Source organism: Mustela lutreola, chromosome 3 (assembly GCF_030435805.1).
Source record: "Mustela lutreola isolate mMusLut2 chromosome 3, mMusLut2.pri, whole genome shotgun sequence".
Classification (NCBI taxonomy): Eukaryota; Metazoa; Chordata; class Mammalia; order Carnivora; family Mustelidae; genus Mustela; species Mustela lutreola.
In genome coordinates this window covers 139,296,243-139,319,659 of record NC_081292.1, presented here as the reverse complement: position 1 = coordinate 139,319,659, position 23,417 = coordinate 139,296,243, and the positions used below count along the sequence as shown (strand labels likewise).

The 23,417-nt window shown below is 40.8% G+C and overlaps 1 long non-coding RNA gene across 1 annotated transcript in view; it reads left to right on the top strand.

Annotated features, from left to right (window-relative positions):
• Positions 1–23,417, top strand: part of LOC131828112 (uncharacterized) — an 81,595-nt gene that overhangs the window by 47,722 nt on the left and 10,456 nt on the right. The window lies entirely within an intron of this gene.

Here is a 23,417-nt window from a genome sequence, read left to right as displayed (position 1 = left end):
AGATTAAACAGAACCAGTTGATGATTTTCTCCCATAGGCAGCACATAAATGGCAAAGAGGAGGCCAGGAAGAAATAGAATCTTATAGGAAAGCAAAAGCACAGATCCTCTGGATCCTTGGTGACCCCTTAACATGACATGTCACATTCATTCCATTGGGTGTTCTTCACCTACTTCGTAAGTTTAAGTTTGATCCCTGATAGAAAGCATTGTTTCAGTTTCTAAAGATGTGCCTACTGCATTTGCTGGACCTCAAATTTGTAGCTGTAGCAATATAACAGGGTGAGAGCAGATGCATGGGTATTGGGTACTGCTACGTTACTGGTAAGTAGCTTAGGTCAACTCATTTAACCTTTTTGAGACTCAGTTTTCTCCTTTGCAAAATTAACATAATAATGTTTATTTTTGGATTACTGTGGAGATTAGAGGATTAAAATTAAGGATATAAATGAAGAAGTCCTTCACATGTAGTAGATGTTCAGTAAATTGTAGCTATTGTTGTTGTATTCTTTTTAAAAAATTAATTAATTTAATTTTTAAATAAACATATTTTTATCCCCAGGGGTACAGGTATGTGAATCGCCAGGTTTACACATTTCACAGCACTCATCATAGCACATACCCTCCTCAATGTCCATATCCCCATCACCCTCCTCCGTCCCCCCTCTCCCCAGCACCCCTCAGTCTGTTTTTTGAGATTGAGTCTTTTATGGTTTGTCTCCCTCCCAATCCCATCTTCTTTCATCTTTTCTTTTCCTACTCCCCACACCCCCCCACCTTGCATCTCCCCTTCCTCATATCAGGGAGATCATATGATAGTTGTCTTTCTCCGATTGACTTATTTCGCTAAGCATAATACCCTCTAGTTCCATCTACGTCGTCACAAATGACAAGATTTCATTTCTTTTGATGGCTGCATAGTATTCCATTGTGTATATATACCACATCTTCTTTATCCATTCATCTGTTGATGGACATCTAGGTTCTTTCCATAGTTTGGCTGTTGTGGACATTGCTGCTATAAACATTCGGGTGCGCGTGCCCCTTCGGAGCACCTTGTTGTTGTATTCTTATAGAAACCTTCTCCCTACTCTTCTTTTGGCCTCTATCAATTCTTTAAAACTTTAAATGCCTTTAAACACTTTAATGCCTTTAAACCATTGTCAATTACTGAACTTCTTCCATTCTGGAAAAAGCCACCTAAACAGTGAAATAATTTATCATCTCAATAACAATTTGTAGTAAATAAAAGAAGGTGGGAGTAGGATAATTGTGAAGTTAATAAATTCTGCAATTGATTGATGGCATCAAGGCCTCAGCTCTATCTTTCATTTTGCCATTCTGTATTGACTTTATTTCTTCATAGTTGCAACATGATTGCTCTAGGACCAGCAATCACATCCTCACACACAGTGGCCAACAACAGCAGCAGTTGTTTCTTCTTATGTGTTTCTTTTTGTCAAGGAGTAAAATTTTTTCAGAACCACCTCCCATACACTCCCACTCCTCAACTGAAGAGTTTCCTTCAGGTCCTGTCCACCTGAGTGAATTGAGTATATTCCTATATACATCTTAATTACTAGAGAGATTGGGAAATTGATTAGCATTTCCAGGCTTTGCCTGAAAGAAAAAAGGAAACACTGCTAGTTAGGAAACCAATAGTACTTCCACAGGGGTCACACCACCTGTAAAAATAAGGATTTTGTGTTGTAAGTTACCAAAAGTCACGTTCGAACTAGCTTTAACAAGAATGAAGTCTGTTGGCACAAAACTAAAAAATCCAAAGCCGTCTGGCTTCAGAAGAGGGTTAGTTTAGGGGCTTAAGCCATGCCACCACAGATTTAATTTCTAACCAGCTTTCCATTCTGTATTCTATGGTGAAGCTTTCTCCTTGGGCCCTATCCAGCAGCATCCCCACCACTCCGAGATCTCCCCTTATGACCACATCTTCATAGGGAAAGGAGGAGTATCTCTTGTGGTACCACCTGCTTCCAGATGGTCTGTCTCTTTCTCTTTAACCTTGACAGGATCATGTGCCTAGACTTGTACCAGTCTGTGCACAAGAAATTTTGATATAACACAATTGATGTCTGCCTCTGAAATTGGGGATAGACAAACCACATGCTGAAAAATGGAGGCACTCCTCCACCTTAGGACACCATTTGGTGAGAGACGGGGGTTAATTGCTGTGCTTAGAAGGCAGCAAATAAAGGTCTATTTCTACCCCTGTAGCAGTCTCTGAACTTAAAGAACTTAGTAAGGAAGGTTAGTCAATGTACTTCTTTGTACTATCTGCTGTAGTCCATTTAATTTAGGTCAATTACATGTATCTGTGCCAACTTAGGCCATGCTGTGTGCATAGTGCTGGGCTGCAAAGAAAGCCAAATCCCTGTCCTTAAAGCTCAGGGTGATATTGTCTCATATTATTAAATGGTCTTTGGGTATTTTTCTTTCCATGTATTCTCCTCTTAACTATTCTGTAAGCAGCATGATGGCAAGTACCTGGTCTGAATCAGGAGGTATTTGCCCAAACCCTTCCCTCTCCTCCTACAGCTTCCAAACCCCACACACACACACACACACACACACACACACACACACACGGGTTGTTCTGAAGATATGTGGACTGTTTGATTGGTGGCCAACATCCACATATATTGAGTGACCCCCAAGGCAGATCCCTGCCTATACTCTAGCTCTCTTTTAGCTTCTTTTTTGAGGTTGCGTTCTGTATTGTGATAGAGATTGCTAGTATTTACCAATCTCATTTCTCTCTTCTTCTTGAGCACACTGCTGAAATATTCTTCCTGCCCATCTGGTATCTAAGAGGGGCCACAAGACGGAGTTCTGGCCAATGGAATGTGGGTAGGTGTTACTTTGGCTACCATCAGGCCTGGTCATAAAATCTGCATAGTCTTTCCTTGGGATCCTAGGAAATGGGGGATCCTGATAATGGAAGGGGCCCATACACTTGACTCACTGCTTTGAAGAGGTGTTCCTAGGAGAGCTGTCCTGCCAGTTCTGGACTCTGAGTAAGCAAGTGCTTGAGATTTAGGATGTGTTGTTACAGCTCCTAGCATCACCTTCCCCCACCTTTTTAAAGAGAGCAAGTCTGGTTTTGATACTTTTCAAAAACATCTTTTGATTTATAAGAAACTTTAGAAAGTTGCTATCTTTGAAAGAGAATACCTTTGAGCAAAATATCGTTAACATCTTCAGATATGATATCCAACTTTCTGCAGGATGGTCAATTTTCAAAAAAATGTGTCTTTTCAGTAATAATCAGGATATTTGCATTATCCCCAAATTTGGGAAGGAATTACTATAAATGGTTTGGTCTGGATATTAATGAAATCCCTTAATCCCATTGTGTGCTTGTCATCTAGCTGCTCATTTGCAAGTGTTCAACATTTCCAAAAAGAGTATTCCCTTACCTGCTTTTAAATAATTACTGGTTTTATAATGGCTTCATTATTTCTTAATTGTCTTAATTTTCTTTCTTACCTATTCTTGTTAAAAGCCAATTAAAATATGAATAATTTTAGCATCCCAGGCACTTTGGAAACAAAATGGATTTCAGGTTTATACTCATTTGTCAGTGAAAGCCAGAAGAGGAAGGCAGGATGGACAATTCTAGATAAACCTCAACTGAATTTGTCTGGGCCTTGCTGCCGTATCTGCATGTCACTCAGAGTTTGGTAGTGTTAGGGCCAGGAGGGATCTTAGTGATCATTCAGTCCTCACCTCTCAGTTATGATGAGGCAGCAAAGATCTACAGAAGGTTGCACAGTTGGGTAGTGATGAAGAGAGGATTAATCCAGGGCTAACAGTTTCCATTAAATGAGCTGTGTGGAATTAAACCCAGGTATATGAGTGAGCTTTCTCTCTGTGTGTCATCTGACTCTCTGGTTTCCTCCTTTGTTCCCAAGCAACAGTCCATAAGCTAAAAGCACTAACAAATACCACTGACTTATTGGTAAGTTAATGTCTCTAGATCCTTAGCCCAAATAGGGAGTCTGAATAAAGCTGTTGAAAATATATTTTTGGAAGTTTCTTTTTATCACCACTGCTCCATTCTCTAGTCCTCAGTCCACTGTCTCTGGGCAAAACAAGACGGAAAGGAATCTTGTATACCCCCATGCAGTTATTAAAGTATCATCCTGTTCTGCGTGACAGCCATCTTCTAATTGATTAGCAGAGTCACTACCATCCAGTAAACTTTTCCAGGCAGATGAACAGATTTTCCTCATCTCAGGAATATTGAACTCTTGGATATCCCTCTAGTTAGCTTTATGACTTCGAACTAAACTCATCCCCTTTATGTACGTTACTTTCTCATTGATAAAATTAGGGGTTAGTTCAGAAAGCCATTGTCACTTCTAGTTGGGATTAATTAACCAATGAATTCAGGAGTTTTGGACAGCCTCTGTGTAAAGCCCTAGGAATTAAAAAAGAAGAAGAAGAAGAAAAAGAAATATCTCCTGCCCTTGAGAAGTTCCCAGTCTGTCTTGAAGCCCATCCTTTTTCTGGATGGGGTAAAGAAAATGGTTGTGTAAAAGATTCTCAAAATCACACTGGGAGATGTGGAATCCACAGACATCTGAAACTGTCTGAATTTTTAAGCCTCCATTGGCACTTCTTTTTTTTTTTTTTTTTTAATCATTATTCTATATCATGTTCTTGAGACTTGAATTACCTCTCACCTATATTAAAAATCTTTTATTTTTTTAGTTTCATCTGTTTCTGTCCTGCTTCCCAGTTTTCTTAATCTGTAGATTGTCAACATTTAAGAATTGGGTTTTAGATTTTCTGTACAGGTCCCTTTTGATGCACTTATCCTGGCCTCCAGTTTTTCCTACACAAACTTTTATTCTTTTGTATAAACAAGTATGAATTTACTACACTAAAATTCTGCTTATACTTTTATTTTACAAAGCAGTCCTTTCTTAATATGTACAAAATGGCATCCAATTGATCAAAGGAAAGTAGTTCTTTCTCTGCCTCTATTCTACCTTAATATTCTGGATACTTGTTGATCATATTAGACAGAGGTCTGAAGGAGCTTGGGGGAATGACGAAGGCAACTTAGGAAGTCCTGCCTATCAAAAGCTTCCTGGAATTCTGTGCTTGGTCTGCTGATGTGGAACCTCTACAGTACTTCATGTTCTCTCCTTGCAGACTGTTCTGATGCTCTGCAAATCCAAAACATGTCCACCAGCTGGTCTCCATTTCTGTCTTCCATTTTCTTCATTTGCTGTTGGCAATTAATAAATCAGATTTTACCTGTGTCAATTTAGACTTTAGTTTCTTAATTGTGTCAAATCATCTTAGCCTGGAGATGGTTTCTCCCCAATATGACCACTGCAGTCTTTCATGGTACCCTTCTACCTCAGGCTGACTCTCTATTTGGCTCACAGATTTGACAAATGAAGGGTCTTTTTCATCTGGGGCACAGATCAGTTCTTCTGTGTCATCTACCAGAACACCAGACTCAGCCTTCATATTCACTGGCCCATTATGGTTCATGTTCATTATTTTGGAGTGTATTACTCAGGACCATCTTGATTATAAGGGACCCAACCTCTAAGGTGACTTATATTAAAACAAAAAGAATGCAATAGATCACATAATAATTTAAAAATCTGGGTACATTTAGGCACGGCTGGATGCTAGAGTTCAAATGTATTTGGACTCAGTTTTGCTCTTTTTCTCCCATTTGTTTGCTTTACTCTTGGATAAATCCTCTTTGTATGATGGCCCCTAGCAACTTCAGACTTTTTTCCTCTTGGGTTCATATTCAGCTCAGCAAAGAGCCTGGTTATGACTGGTCAAACTGGAGTCGTGTGCCTATCCTTGAGACAATAATTATGGCCAAGGGGAGGGAATATATTGATGGCAAAAATTTAGATTACCCGTCTACCTTAGGAGAGGCAATGTACTCAATCTTGCTGTGTCCTGAGATTGGAAGTGGGTGGTTTCCTCACAGGAGGTTAAGGATATGGCTCCCAGGAAAAAGAAAAGGGAATTCTGAGCAGACCAGAAGGTCCACAGCATAAGAACATTGCCTGACAACCTGTGTGCATTGATTCATGTCTTTTTCTCGTTATGATTATAGTTTAGGGTCATTGTCTCATAAACTTTTCCCTTGCTGGTTTTCCAGATGTGTCATTACCTCTGGTTCTAACTCTAAGCTTTGATGCAATGAAGGGTTCCTCATTTCTTTGAGTACTTCTGCTTATACTTTCAAAAATCAGAGATGGCTCAGGTTGTTTCCATCCTGTGAATCCGTGGAAGAAACCAGCATTGTTCAAGATTTCAACTGTTTTTCTAATCTAGCATACACATGGCAATGTCTTCAGAGTGTTTACTGGTTATTAACAGAGTATTACATTGTCCATGAGGCAAAGAACATGTTTTGCACTCCAGTTTTAGAAATTATTTTCTAATTTACCAATTTATCTGTGTTCATCAAGAGACTATTAACATTTAAACCCTGAGAAAAAGCAGACATACCACATCATAAAATTAGCAAGTTTGGTAAAACATGAGAAGAAAAACATTCATTACCCCTTGCAGCTGTCTAACTAGTCTACAAATGCTAACGATCTATTGCCAACTCTGTTTGTTTACTTGATTTATAAGATGGGCTTGATGCATAAGAACATCATAGAATACATATAATAAAATATATGCCTGTCTTAATCTGTTGGTTCACAATGTCATGTTTCTTACTATAATTTGAATTTTCCTTAGCACATCTCTGCCACTCAATGTGTATTTATTAATAGTGACTCTTTTTGTGATTTCACATAAATACCAAACAAAAAGAGTAATGGGGGGTGGGTGGAGGAACACCTATAGATACCTTTCACATTGTTTTATTATTCTGGTTCCTTCTCAGTGAGCCAAATGGAAGTGAGTAGGTTCATCATTCCTTTTCCCTTAAGAGACATGATGCGATGTGTTCATAAGACCTTTTAATTCAGTAGGATTCTAGGTATGGTTTCTAATTGCTATTCACAAATCTTACTGTTTACCTAGTCAAGGATTAAGTTTCTAGTTCCAGAGATGGAACGTAAAATAGGCTTTTCTCTCTCTTCATGAGTTGGCTTTTACCCAGAGTCACAGACTCACAGACATGAGGTATAAGTATGTTTTAATGCCAACCTGTTGCCCTCCCATGACCCATTGGAGAATGGAGAATGTGTATTCAAAGAGAAATATAAAGGGTTCTTCCCATCCAGGCAGGGTACTATGTATCCTGATTGAGTAGTTTACTTGGATGTCCCCAAGGAAACCGGGCCTTTCCTTTTTAGTCAAAGATGGGACTTAGAAAGTGTAACCACAGCAACATGGACAGTTCTGGTCCTATTGCCTAATGCTATCCCAGAGTCAGACACCAGTTCTTCTTTTATGGGGCTAGTTGAATGAAACTTTGACTTCTACAGCTACCAGTATTTCAAGGGTTAGATTGTCTAGGCACAAAAAGCTATCAAACTCTTTAAAAAAACAGTTAAAACACAATCATCTTCAGACATTTCCAGCATGGCATGGTATACCGCCATATTAAAAGTAGGTTGTGTCAGCCAGTTTTATATTTAAGGCCCATGGGATTTGACTAGTTTAGAAGACAATCTCCTAAGTAAAAGAAAAGTCTCATTATAAATGGCCTTTGCTTCGGGGCACCTCAGTGGCTCAGTGGGTTAAGCCTCTGCCTTACGGCCAAGTCATGATCTCAGGGTCCTGGGATCAAGCCCCGCATCGGGCTCTCTGCTCAGTGGGGAGCCTGTTTCCCCCTCTCTCTCCACCTGCCTCTCTGCCTACTTGTGATCTCTTTCTCTCTCTCTCTCTCCCTCAATTAAATAAATAAATAAATAAAGCGATAATGAGCTATTCGTCATCTTAGTAAATTAGCAAACAATTAAAAAAAAATAAATGGCCTTTGCTTGGCAGTTCAGGTCCCATAAAGGGGATTGTTCTCACCAAGAAAGTCTCTTAGACTGAAAGAAAGAGATCACTGTTACAATGTTGGCCTCAACCCTGAGTCTTTGATTTTATTTTGTCAGCTATCGCATTGATTTGGCAATCCTTTTGACCAAGTGTGTTAAACCTCATAGGAATGCTCTGCCAACCAATTGAACAACTCCCTAGGTCCCTTGAATTCTTTGGCACATCCCTAAAAGGCTCCCAGAAATGAAACAATGTCTGACCAGATATAAATTATATATATATTTCTCTCTTTGCATATATGGAGAAGTGTAAAAGACTCAGAAATACAGGAGTATGGACAAAAACAGCATCTACTAATCTTTGGGAGATGTTTCTAGGCAACAAGCATTGCATGATATAGAGATCATTAAATCTGTTCTTTTTTTATGCCTGGAGTTCCCAAGGGGTTCAGAGATCTCAAAACATTCTAAACATTTTACTGAGTCTTCCTTTAGTCTTATTAATAGGACTAAGGAATTTTAGATGCAGGGACATTGCTGGTGCAACTTCACTGAAAGATGGAAACCTTACACATTTCAGGCCTAACTATTAAATTAACATCATGATACTAATACTATTACCCTAAGTCTCTCATGTTCCTGGAATCTCCAAGTGTGTGTGTGTGTGTGTGTGTGTGTTTTAATTGCAGTTTAGCATTAGAATTCTCTTAGCTTATCATAAAAAAAAATGTGAACGTCCCTTCCATGTGAATATTATCTCCTGCCAAGTAGAATGGGTTGTCAGAACAACCACTTGGACCTGAGGATTCCCCCAAGTGGCCCCTGCATCCCTTCATTTCAGTGGCTGAAATGTATGAGTTCTGGCTTTAGAATTATAAGATTTCCCATCATAGGATCCAAATCTCTTTTGGCTGAAATTTTGATTTCACATGATTTCTGTTGGAATGCAGGCATATGTCAGTCTTGTTCATTACAGGAGGTCTGATGAGTCCAGAAATTCTTTGTATTCCAGGGTTCTGGACTCTGATTTTTGCTCCCAGTGGACCAGGTGTCCATTGCCTGCAATATAAATGCACATTCTCCTATTTCTTTGGAATACAGTCTATTACAATTCTCTGGATGTTTTAAATAAAAGATTAGCTGTCCCGAGCCAGGTAGAATCTGGGCTGTGGATCAAGATGACCTCTTGAGGCTCTTTCCGACTCTGTGTCTCCATGATTCCGAATTCCTCTCTGGAAAGCAGATATTACCCACATTTCTTCGCTTTTTCAGCTTTTGTATTTCAAGTGTCTATTGATCGTGCAGTTGCACACTACTCCTTTGTTCTTTACATCTTTATTGATGCAAAGCAGTGCCAGAAACTGCTTTTTAACAGTTATTCAGTCCCTGATGCCCTTCGTGTATCAGATTTGGGATTTCATTTCTTAGAACTACTGGGCTGGCTACACAATTAATTGCTTCTTATTAATAAGCCATTAGACTCACTTGACCAACCGTCAACAGCTGAAGAAAAGCACACATCCCCTGCCTTTGCCCATATCTCACTCTCTTGACGTTGAAGCTGTTCTCCTGTGTAATGGGAGACTTGCTAGAGTGTCCGGGAGTCTCTGGCTCATTTAAGTGACAGGAAGTGTAATCTCCTGATAATAAACAGGTTTCTGTGGCCATCACTGTGACCTTTATCACTTCACCCTTTAGAGAGATTCCAGAAGGCCATTGACACTTAACTTTGGGTAATCACATGGCTATTATGAAAAGGGGTTGAATGTTTGTGTGTGTGTATGTGTGTGTGTGTGTGTGTGTGTGTGTGCATGCGTGCACGTGCATATAAATATCCAGCCAATGGCACCAGCAATCTATGTTCAGGAGGAACCATAGCATTCGAGGAAGCAGAGCCAGCTCTGGGGACAGACAGATGTCAATGTGAAATCCAGCTCCACCACTAATTAGGTTTATAAGACCTTGGACAAATTACTTATCCTCTGTAAGCCTAGGTTTCTCCTTCTGAAACATGGGATCACAATACACCAATTCAGCTTGATTGTTTTGAGAAGTAAGTGAGGTATGTGCGTATAGAATATATTCCGTAAGAATTAGCTATAATTGCTCTCTCTAGTACTCAGCCCATTGACTTATATTCAATGAGAAAACGGCATGGTGTAATGGGCAATGAATGGGCCTTGGAGTCACACAGACCTGGTATGATTCCCAACTGTCCCATTTACTCCATGATTCTTATTTTCTCTTCTCATAGGGCTGATGTGGGGAATAAAATGAGGTAATGAGTTGTGCCTGGCATGCAGTAGACTTTCAAAAAACATGGGTTTCCTGGCTGGAGACCATCAGGGCCCTTCAAACCTCCCTCTTACAAGAACACAGAGCTAGGTTCTGATTCACAGCCCCTGACTGAGACTGCAGGCCTCATATCTGCCCCCTTGAAGATGGATATCTTGCCCAGGCTGTGGTCTCTGTATTTGTTCTGTGTTAATCGTCCTCATTGGGTCAGGGATATAGTTCTCCTGACCCCTCCTCCTGTAAGTCCCTAATGCTTTATCCAGATTCTTGGGGCCAGATGTTTTTCAGAATTCAAAATTTTTTGTATTTCAGGAAGATAACTCAGTGTCACCTGCGTTACAGTGTCTGATATCCCAGTAGGATACAGGCAGCACTCTGCAATCAAACATTAATATTTCTGCAATAATATGAATATTCACCTTGAGGTGAGGTAATTGTGAAAAATTTTACATCTGTCCAGATTAGGTTTTGCAGCCAAATGTGTTCAGGTCGAGTCAGAACCGATTGCCAGTAAGTTAAGGGAAAATGTTCGATTTTTAGAGCTTTTTCGATTGGGGGATTTCTGACGAGGGGTTGCAGATCTGTACAAACCCTGGAGCTAGAATTGACTCCTCAGTCTCTTTTTGTTTCCATCCCTCTAGTATCTAAGCCATTTCCAAGTATTTTACTCTCCTGGGCTATAAATATCTTTCTTAATCTGTACCAAACGGCAGAACTCTCACTTTAAAACCATTTCTTGAGAACCCTCTTTTTGGTAGATACATTCCATTCATTCAGTTAACATCCTTGTCTTTTACTGCTCCTTTCCCCCCAAGTCTGAACTTCGAACTTTATTAGGAATAGATTTGTATTATTGGCCTTGGGTGAAAGAACACTGCCTTGATTTGTCTTTAATATGTACATTTGCTTTTCCCCTCCTTCTGTATGAATAGCGCACAGAGGAAGGATCCTGTCATCTGATTCTCTATTCGCTAGCTGTGCACAACAGGAGATTTCAGCAGGTCATTTGGATGATGATAGGAGCAGAACAAAGAGGACCAGACATTGACCCCAAATGGAAGCTTTAGTCACTTCCCTGACCAATGGCTGTACTCCAAACCTGTGTTCAACCTTCTTACAAATGGGATTGAAAGAGAGTGAACAGATCAGTCTGCACATCTCTCTTTGTCCCCATGAATAGCATTCAAACTTGTTCCATCATAGGTGAAGATCATCTTAAAAAAACAATGAGAAAACTACATTTTTTCAATAGTGCCCTGAGTAGAGTTACTTGATGGTGACAGTGATCTTTATATGTAGAAGACTACTGAGAGGAGCTTCTGACCACTGCTAGTGAGTACTGGTGACTGGGGAGGAGTAGTTGGCAAGGGAAATGAGGCATTGCCTTTATTTCTGCTCTGTTTTGCACATGCTGGTCGCTGTCCAACTTGGTTTAATTTGGCTTCCCTCATCACTGGAAAAAACTTCCCCAGAGTCACCAGTGGCTTCCATGTAGCTAAATTCAAGGGATATGTTTTAGTCTTCATTGAACTTAAACTCTCAGAAGCACTTTATGCCATCGTCAGATCCTCCCACTTGAAATATTCTCCTCCTGTGGCTTTCATGACAAACTGCTCTCCTAGTTTTCTCTTCCACCTTTTACCTTTTATATTTAGTCTCCTTTGCCAGCTCATCTTTCCCTATCTAATCAGGAAATATTGGTGTTTGCAAATTTGTATTTCCAATCCATATCCCTCATTTCACCTCCAGGCTTGTGTACCAGCTGCCCCTTTCAGATCTCTTCATGGGTATGAACATATCCAAAGTGGAGCTCATGACCCCTCCCCCCCAAAACCTGGTCTTCTCCCTCTGTGTCTGGAAACAGAATCATTATTTGCTCTCTTTTGCAAATAGGGCACCTGGTCATTGTCTTGGTCTACTAGAATATCTCCCCCAGTCCCCATATTCATTGACCACCAACTCTGGCTGGTTTTACCTCTGGGGCAACTCTCTTGCCCACCACATTTTTTCATCTCCATCGCCACAATGCTAGTCTTATCTTCCATCGTCTCCTCATTAAGAATTGCAGTCCCATTGCTATGGAGGGAGGAAAGAATGGAAGTTAGAAAGAAACCAACAGTCTCTGTTGTGATAGCTATAGGTCCATACCTGTTAAGATAAGTATAATAGTCAATATGTTTCTCATATTTGCATGTTACTGTTTAATATTAGACTATTTGGAAGAACAAGGAAGGGTAATACATCCTCAAGGCTTTTGGCAAGAGTTCCTAGTCCTATGTCTAAAGGACCACAGTGGTGGTGGGATGGTGGCACCAAGTCTATGGTGGGAGAAACAAGTGAGACCTAGTTCCCTCCAGAAGCCCTTTCTGCCCAGGGATCCAGGGAAAACTGCTATGTCCCCCAGGTATCTTGAGCCATGTATTGGCTCAGCCTAAAGGATTCCCTCAGCTCATCTGTGACCTGTGACCCTGCCCTTCAGTGTGGGGGTGAGGTTTGGACAAGTTCGTGTGCTGTCTTTTCCTGGTTTTCCCTTGATAGCTGCCCAGCAATGGATATTGCCCCTTGAAGTAGATTTGCAACAGGAGCCTAATCCAAGCCCGTAGTACCCTACATCCAAAAAGTCTTACTGGAACTGTACTGGTCTTGCTGGTGTTGTCACTTATCCTTATCACTTACTGAATTTGGTGTGTATGATACACCCAAAGTCTCACCGCAGAGAATAGTGTCACGGTCACTCTTAAGATCAACCTCATAGAAGCAAGTGCAACAGCAGTTCCAAACAGTGGCTCTCACCTCCCAAATCTGCTCCTCTTCCACCTATTCCCATTTTGTAAATGCCGCATATGGACACTAGTTATTCACACTGAAAACCAGTGTGAAAACCACCTCCTTCCACCCTCATTAAAACATTGAGTCCTTTTGTTTCCACTGCAGAGGATTCTTGGACTCTTCTTTTACTTCTTCCTACTTTCACAGGCACCACGCTAGTTGAAGTCACTGTTTTCAGGTCCCATTTTCTATCTAGTTCTTTGTATCAGCTCGCAACTTCCCTCTGCCATTCATTCTCTGCACAGAAGTCCCAGTGATATTTTACAAACATGAATTATATCATGTCCTTTCTTTGCTCACTGTACTGTAACTCCACTCACTTCTTTTAGTTATTTTAAAATCAACATCCTCTTTCCTGCCTCAGGGCCTTTGCATATAATACTGTTTCCTCTGTCCAGAATCTTCTATTCTTTTCATCATCTGGTTAACTTTTTCCTCATTTCTAAGACTTAGATTAAATGTCATTTCCTCAATTTCCCAAGCTAAATTGAATTCCTCTCAGTCTTTTGAATTACCTTTCAAATTTTGTATTTCACTGTTATAACTAATAGCTATACTCTTATTTTTATGATTAATTGCTTAATGTCTCTCACACCAACAAGACCATAAGCTTCAAGAGGGCAAAACCATATCTGAACTGAACACAATTGTAGACCAGCAAATAGTAATATCTTTGACACAGAGGAGGAGTCCGTATTAGCTCAAGCTCCCATAATAATTTACCATAGACTGGGCGGCTTAACAGAAATTTCTCTTTCACAGGTCTCAAGACTAGGAGTGTCAGATCATGGTCTGGCAGCTGATGAAACAACTTCTTAGCTTGCAAAAGGTCACCTTCTTGCTGTGTCCTCACATGGCCTTTTCTCAACACAGATTCATGGAGAGTGAAAGACGGAGCTATCTCTTATAAGGCCTTATTAACTCTTATAAGACCTACCAATATTACCATATTAGGACCCTCTTATGACCTTATTTAACTTTAATTACCTCCTAAATGCCCTGTCTTCAGATACAGTCACACTGGGGGTAAGGTCTTTAATGTATGGATTTTGAGGAGATACTATCCAGTCCATAGCAGACCACAAAAGTGTTTGTTGAAAATATGATTATAAAATATAGTCATTAGTGAAAAATTACTTCTGATAAATTGACAATTGATTGCTTATTGCAGTTAGGTTTCATGAATGTGAAAGAATTTTTTTTTTGAACTTTGCATTCAAGTGCAATCATCTTAATAGACATTTTATGTTTACTTCTTTTTTTCTTCCCTTTACTTTGATAGTTTCCTATAATGCAGAATTGGTATCTAGATATGTACATGGCAAAGTAAAAGAGAAAACATTTTTGAAAAGATCAGATTTGAGGAGGGATTTTGAAAGTTAGATTTCTTTTGTCACTTGAAGACAGTTAAATACTATATTCCCCTTAATTCTGTTGCATAATTGACTTCCTAGACAAACCAAGAAATAACCCTGGCTCATTAAAAGTTCATAGTTAGTATTTGTCCTTAAAGTAATACCATGAGAACCTCCACAAAACATTTTGTGCTCTGTTTGTTTTTACTTTCTAGAGCTAATGCTTACTTATTTCCTGGGATTGCTTCTTCTCTCTTCTTCTTCTTCTTTTTTTTTTTTTGAAGGAGGAGGGGGCTATCTACTAATAGTGGCTTCATTCCAACTGAGGAAACTGGTCTTCCCACATCCATTAATGACAAACTGTAATACTACTGCTGGACTAGAAACTATCCATTAGAATCAATACAGCTCCCAGGGTTATTAGAGAGCACATATGTTTTCTTTGTTTCTCCCTCCACCCCCTAAGTCAGTGCCCACAAGGCGTTATGTGAAGCTTTAGCTACTTTGTGTACAATTATGCAACTGGTTTAAACTTATTTTGGCAAAAATGTATTATATATACGTGGTGTGGTAGAGGGTAGGCATTTAAAATCTCTTGGAAAAGATATATTTTCATAGAAAGTACTGTTACTTACAGTTTCTGGAAGTCACTTTCATGTAGATCACAATGGGTAGTTGATATATATTCTCATAGAAGCTAGTGACTCTGACAAGGCATTATGTAGAAATGCGACTGTAAGTGGGTCCAGAGAGAAGTCGTAAGGGGCTACCTGAGGTAGTCTTTGGAGCCATCAGCCTTAAGAGACATGACAATCAATGGCCAATACCTCCCACCACAGCATGCCTTTCATCTTTTGTTGTAGCGTTTTGTCAGAACATAGCTCTGGCTGAAGAAATCCCTCTGGGCAAACATTCTGTGGGTCTCTGGTTAGCATCTTGACTTTGGGAAAGACATTTCACAAATCACAAGATGGCAAAAGGTGGTCCAAAAAGGAGAAACTGGGTGACGAGGGTCAGAACTCCAGCTTTGGTCCTGATTTTGTGACTGCTTCGATGAGTGACTGTGGAGGCAGACTACCACTTACAGGCTCTGTGACTGTGTGCAAACTATTTGACTCTCTGCCTCGGTTTCTTCATCTATCATGGGAATAATGACAGTGCTTACTTCATAGGGTTGTTTGATAATTAAATTAGCTCATACCTAGAAGGCACTGAGAATGATGCCTAGCATATAGTTAGCAGTCAATGTTAGCTGCTTATTTTCCTCTTTTTTCATTTATTCAGTGATTATCTCACTTACTTGCCATCAGTGAATGTGGTTAATAAAGCATTAATATCGCCCTGAGAAATGTCTAAAGTAGAGGACAGAAATGATCACTTCGTGCATTAGCTTCTAATATAAGTGAGCAAGGAAATATTTTCAAGTATGAAAAGTTGGGCACCATCTGGTCAACTTCTCCTTCCATTTAAAAAAATTATCCTCTGGATGCTCATTAGTGATTTCTACCCTTCATTTGGGTTCTATCCTCCAACTTCCCTTCCATCCCAACTCCTTGGTTTTCTTTAACGTTATCCCCCCCCCCCCCCCCTTAGGAAAGTGAAAGAATAACAGCTCCAGCTAGAGACGCTTGCCTGAAATAGCACTGGCACATAGCAACTTCCTTTGCGGGTTTCTGCCAATGAGCCCAGCAGGCCCACAGATCCTCGGTATGCCACTGGGTCCCCAGGAACAGGCCCCTGACCTTGAGGCTTGGCAGCAGGCCCAGGCTATTCTGAAGAAAAGGACGACCCCCTCCAGAGACCAGACAGGCACCACCCATCTTGCTGTTGCTGGAGTCCTGTGCCAAGTACAACACCAGGAAAATCTCTTTTTCATTGTTTGATTTTCCATGGGCTTTGAAAAAGTTCCCATTTCTTATAGCCAAGTCCAGAATTAAATTATACTTCACTGATAGCTGATGGGGAAAAAAATCCCATTCAACTTCCTGAGACTCTTCCAACAGGCTTTGTTTGTGGCCTCACGGATGGTGTTTCTGATGTGCTTCAATAGCTCCTTCCTCAAATCCCCTTCACACATGCTGACCCTCACTCTGCTCTCTGGTATAAATTATTCATCTAAGTTCTTAAGCACCAGGCAGACATGGCTGAGGACTGTTTCCTTCTCTGAACATGAAGTAATTGATGTTTTTCTGCTTTCCTGCCATGTGGATAGGGAACTATTAAAATGGGCTTGTGTTTAATAGTCAGTTTTTGTTGGGTATTATAGCTCCATGGTTAAGCCACACACTTCCTACCTCCAAGTGATGTGATGGGCCATGAGTATAGAAATTCTCCAAGAACTCTATCTTCATACTTCTCTATTTCCTTTCCACGTCATCCTTCTTAACACAGAGAGGCAAAATGGCAATAATATGGGAATTTTATGTTAAAAAACAACAACAACAACAACAAAAAACCCCTCACAATCCAAAAAAATCCCCTAAGAGATTGCTTTCAATTTCCCCTCCCCCTCCTTATAGCCCACGCCACCACCAACAGTGACACCTAGTGGTCAAATATAAGTCTCTTCATTCTGAGTTGAGCGGCTAAAAGCTGCTACAGAAAATAGTACTTCCTTGGGAAGCCTTTCCGTGAATTCACAGTCAGATAGATTTCTTATAAAGCATAATATGTTATTTGGGGGTGGGAAAGTGCACAATTTCTGTTAAGAACATATTGTACCTTTTTATCTGTTCTCTTTATAAAGTTTCTTTAGACTTGTGCTTGCATGTTTCTCCCCCTTAGGTAATGGCCATTTGATTTTATTATAACTTTAATAGTTGGCAGCTGCTCAGCAACATTTTAAATTCTAACACCTATACTATATAGCTAAAGATAAAATATTTTTAAGTGAGTGATATTATAAATCAGCTATTTGTATAAATCTGTCTCAAACTCATGGAACCACATTTACTGGCAGAAATGGTTCCTGTTTAAACAATAATAATCTCCAGGAAGAGATGAGAATTTTTCTCTTAAGTTTTTTTTAGTAAATGAGGAAACCTAAGAACATCTATATTTTTAATGAAATCGTTTAGAGGTTATACAAATATGGGAAAATCATGAATCCTTTCTTACAACCTTTTTGTTTTTAAATAATTTTAAATAATTTCTTGTTATTTAAAATTATTTTATTTTATTTTATAGTAATAGATGCACAGGCAGTTGCAAAAAATAGTACAGAGGGGTTCTCCATACCTTCACCCATTGTCCCCATGGTAACATCTTACATAGCTATGGTACCTTGTCGAAACCAGGAAAATGACATTGGTACAATCCATGTAATTTATTCAGATTTCATTCACTGGCAGTTGTATATGTATATAATTCTATGCAACTTTGTCACATGTACAGATGTGTGAAACACCACCACAAACAAGATACAGAACTGCTCTATCACTACAAAGGTATCTGATGTTACACCTTCATAATATTAAAATAAATGATTGAGCCCAGACTTCTTGTCGATGACTGGGAGAAGGCATGTGTATATATCATCATTATCATCATCACAAGCATTTATCAAATGCTATGGCCTGTGTTGTGTTAATTGCTTTATATGAATTATGTCATTTAGTTTTTATAATAATCTTATGAGGTAAAGATTATTTACCCCCCTTTTTTTGCAACTTCATTCATTTCAAAGAACAGCAAGAGTAGAATTAAATAAAGAAAAATGATAGTTCATCTGGTGTCTTGCCCCCTAACACACCAAATGAGGTTTGCTCCAAGCTCAGTTTTAAATTTGATACAGATTTAGTTCAATAAATATGGGCACTGAGCTAGGTGATGAAGGGATTCCAGGTGTTGACAAAGTACATTGCTCAAGGTAAGCTCTCAGTTCCCCCTTTTGGTCTTCTGAGATGCTCCTTTCGCCAACTCCAGCCCCAGCTCTCAATAGCACCAAAGACAAAGCTGGTTTCTCCTAAATGGCTTGGCACAGAGTCACTTCTGACAGGAATGGAAGGAAAACTGGGTTCGGTCTTCTCAATTCCTCCTTACTGGTTCTATTTTGTCATTTTACATCTTCAAATACTGGAGTATCTATAGAGCCACAACATGCTGGGAAATAGAACATCTCTGCATCCACTGATGTTAAGAAAGAAAACGTATTATTAGAACGCTGAGTCACTTTCTTGTCTTCTTTCCCATATGGCACAGTCAAATAATAATGCCATTGTGCAGTATAAGACATAAAAATATAAAAAAATTGCATGAAAGTTCAGCTGGCAAGAGCTGTAATGACAGTACTAAATGGTTGGCTCCAGGTTTAACTTTTTCGAAATATGAGATTTGTGTATCCACCTTTACCACCTGGAAACCTAGCCAGTGGCACAGAATCATTTAGTCCCCCTCTCTCCTACGTAATGTCATTGCCAGGACTAGCATTCTGCAAAGGCAATCTCGTGGTTTTTAGCATGCAGGGAATGGAGCTCCCTAACCTACTTCCTGCGGCCACTCATTCCATTCCTAATTACCTAATATTTTTTAAATGTCCCTAGAGAGGTAAAAACTGACTTAAAATTATACTTACATGTAAATGGCTGATATCAAATGAGAGCAGGTTGTACAGGGGGAAAAGGTTAGATGAGGGTGGGAGGAAAGAGGCTCCAAAGGGGATACCTGGGGGATGGAGTTTAAGAAGGAGTGGGGATTGGGAGAACAGCATCACCTCCTCATGGATTTGCCCCAAGCCAGCTGTTTATGCAAGGCAGGAAGGGACTATAATTGAGACAGAAAGTGACAGATTTTGGAAGAGAATATACAGGGGGTGAGGGAACACCTTTAGCTCTACTTCTTCCCCTGAAGGCCTCCTGGAGTCTGCAAGCCCCTCATGACACCTCAGAGCCCCATAAAGGATGGAGGTTGCACAGGACATGTCCCCATGAGGAGCTCTGAAGTGAGGTGGCTCTTTAGTGTGGCCACTGGATAATCAGCTCAGATTCGCCTGCTGAAGGGACTAAGGTGACTGAACATGGCCTCCCACAGGGAACCATGGCTCTGAGACCTGGTGTGAGGAAGCACCAGGAGAGATGATTGTTCCAAGCATGAAGAGTTCACCCAGGAGTGTAATCCAGGAGGGCCCAGTCAGGGTGAGACGGAGTCAGAGCTGTCCCTGGGACAATTGACAGGACCTTCAGTGTCTAAGGGAAGGCTAAAGACAGGATGGAACAGGGGCAGGGAAGAGCCTGAGGATAAGCCCAGAACTACGTTTGTTAGCAGAGACAACATGACAGGTTCGTTTGAAGAGTCAGGAGTGGGGCAGAAAGTGAGTACTGGAAAAGAATTTCCCCAGCATGCTAGTCCACAAGATAGCTGCTCCATAAAAAGGCTCCCATGGTCCTCCTGCTAAAAAGAAACTGGGAAGCCCACAAACAATACTTTTTCTTACAGATTAATTAGCCTATTAAAAGACTCAAGAAATCCTACAACCTGTGTAGCTTTGCTTAACCCATAATTTTCCCAACTAGTCTGATCCTGGACTCCTTTTCATCAGTTATACCTACTCCATTCCTAGGAACACGCTCTGGGAAATAGTCTCCTACAGTTCTTTGCCCCAATCCAGTTACATGGGCCACCACCCAAAGTCTCCCTGGCCACTGAAGGGATGTCCTGCAGAGCCCTTGCTGTTAAGCACAGGTCTCCTCACCTCCTGACCTGCAGTTCATTGGACACCATCCACGTCATCTCCCTATGCGGCCCCAGTACTGAGAACGTTTGGGCATCTCTTGAAAGGAGCTTAGAGAACATCAATAACCTGCCATATTGACTTGAAGACTATTGTGACTCTACCACGGGAATATCTTCGATCCATGGGAATGGTGTTTCTCTTCCAGCTGGAGCGAAATACTATTTGAACTGAGCTTCCCTACCTGTACTTTTCAATTCTGGAAGGTTTTTGTCATTATCGTTTTATTGTGACACCACCTCCAGGCATAGCTGTCAGTTAGCAGCACTTTATTACAAGCTAGTGCCAGCTAATAGACCATGAACCCTTCACTGATAGCTAATACCCTTAGTTACACCTCACCCCTACCGAATAAAGGAGCCGAATTGCTAAATTTGTTTTTCTGAAAGACATTGATTAAAAGAGTTGACAAAGCCCCTTGAATGCAAAATTTCCATCTGTCTCAAATGAAAAGCTTTCCAATCTTCATGTTGTGGGCTGGGGAGAAGGTTTATTTTCCTACTGTGTGTAAGTAATGGATTTCGCCTTTTCTGGGAATCCATCATCGAAGAATATGTTGAACACTCAAACAATGGCAGTCTAAATTGTCCTGCAGTGACACTAACTAGCTGGAACTAATTCAGAAATGTGCACAGAGCATGATGGGGTAAGTTTGTGTGTGGGGAAGAAGCAGCACACCTCACCTGCCTGAATCATAGCTATTCTCAGGACAGATGCTGGCTGGGCCCAGGCTTCCCAGAAAATATGGGAGCCTTGTTATAAATTACATCCAGCTTTGTTTTTTCTTTTCTTTTTTTTTTCTTTTTTTTTCTTTCTTCTTCTTTTTTTAAGAGGCTCTTTGTCAGATAGAAAATGTAAAAGCTCAAATACTTTTTACTTCTTTTCTTGCTGAGAGCTGTAGGCATAACCAGCAGCAACAACCAGTAATTAATCATAGCTCTGGATATGGGAGCACATGTTCAAAGACATTTTCAACCCACAGAAACACGTCATGGGTTTAAAATTTTGCCATAGAGCAGAATCTCTGGAATGAAGATTTACATTCTTTCAGATTTTGATGTACCTATGGAGTATGGCCTAAGGCAGCTTCTGTAAAGTCATCAAGGATGACAGAATTCCTTTCCCCCCGAGGGATCTAGGACAGACAAGAGTCTCTGGACCACCTTGGAGACAAGCAGCAAGATAGGCAGAGTCAAGCACGTGACACTGGGCTAAATACTAGGCGAGTATTTGGGTAATTCTCTTTCGTTGCAATGAACAGAGTTACGGAGGTGATTTATTGCAAGGATGCTTGTGCGACAGCATTTGAAATAGAAAATGCCCAGGGCTGGAGACAGTTCTAGAAAGTATCTATGCTCTCTGTTGCTCTCAGGAACCACAGGGATACCTTCTATCAGTTTATCTGCTTCTTTTTGTCACCTGTTGCATTTTATCCTCTCTGCGGACTGGCTGCTCTTGCTTTCTCATAACTTCCTCTTCCCTCTAACCAGCTTACACATGTTCCCTCTCCATTCTTTTTAAACTTCAGCTCTTATTACTAACTGACTCATTCTCTCGGCATTTTCATAGTTTATATTCTCAAGAGAGCAAATTTAACTGGTCCAGTTCATAGTGATATAGGCCAGACCACATCACAGGTTGCTGGCCAGCCTGTGGACAGCCTGCCTTTGGGTCAGGGGTTTACCCTGGGTCTCATCAACTGGGGCCAGATAGAGTAGGGGTACCCTGTTTAACACAGGCTCCTCTAGACCTATCCCTTCAGCAGGGGCTGTGATTGGGTAGAGAATGAAGTGAAATAAAGAAGCACATGGTATAAAGATTTTTAAAAACTCATGGCATATAAACCCCTGAAGAAAAAAGATCTATGGACTCTGATTACTGAGCGAAATCTGCAGCCCCCAGAGGGCCAGCGAGATCAAAGGACTTGCTGACGAATCCATCTCAAGGATATCTAGCATTAATAATAAGCAGGATTTAGGATCTGGATTAATTTGTGTAACAGAGAGAAGTTTAACTCCCTTCTATCCCTTTGGAATAGCTGTGGTATTTTGGATGGGTTGTGAACCTGGACACACCTGTCTCCTGTGGTTTCCTGGGACAGTCTGCATTCCAAGGTGTAGCCTACAGCTCCTTATGCATTCCCAGCACCAGAGCTCTCGAGTGCTTCCTGATAAACATTCACAGAGGCTGTGACAGACTTTCCCCCTTGTGTTCTGCCCACCCTACCCCCATGGGGAGCTCAGGGGAGACAGAAGAGCTGGTCAACCTTGACACACTTCTGTGAAGGGTCATGCTCAACCCTCTCTAACATTAGCCTTCTCAAGGAGGGTCATGGAGTCAAGCAGCCATAGTTATCTCTACCTTACTGGCATCAAGTAGATATTACATTTTTACATTGTCTGCCAGAAGCCTACAATTGGCACAACTTCCCACATGTTTTAATGTGAGAGCCTAAATTCTTGAGGTAGCAAGACACATTGGAAACCAAAAAGAGAATGGCCACCTCACTGTGTTTAGCAAGTTGGAGATGGAGCAGGAAAGAGAGCGGCAGCTGGCTAGTCAATTAGTCAGCTAGCTCCCTCAGGCCCACAGATTTGCCACAACCTCTCATGGAATCCGTTTCCTGCCAATAGCCGATGATAACCGGGAGAAACAAGGCTCACCACAGCCTTGAGGAAGGAGAGGATGGCAAAAATCAACAGGCACTGTAATAACTGAGGACTCGTTTCCTCTGACAGGTGTCAGAGAAGGAAGAAATTGCTCCTGGAAGCTCACAGTGTTGTCATGGTCTGAATTCGAAAGGCTTGTAGGTTACACCTTCACTAGCATGTCCCTCCTAATGACCATCCAAATGTCCTGACATCCGTGAGACTTGGACTGAGCAATATTGGTGGGAAGCCACCTTCATCCTCACATCCAAAGGCAGTGGCTGGCCCTATCAGAAAAGCAAGGCTCTTAGTTTTATCTCTTTTTTTGGATAGTTCAGTCTGAAGAGACGTGGGATTCTCACCTCCTGGCTGTCCAATCTAAGGCTGATAGAAGTAAACAATAGCTACCTCCTTTAAGACTGTTTTCCCCTTCGCTTCCTCTGTAGAAAGCAAGCAAGCCAACAAACAAATAAAACCCAGACCAAACAAACAAGCCCCAAGCAGGCTGGTTATCTTGATCAAGATATCTAATCTCTCTGAGCCCTTTTTTCCAGCTGTAAAATCCAGGGATTGGACTTTGTTGAAAAATCCCCTCTGCTTCTAAAAGCTATGCC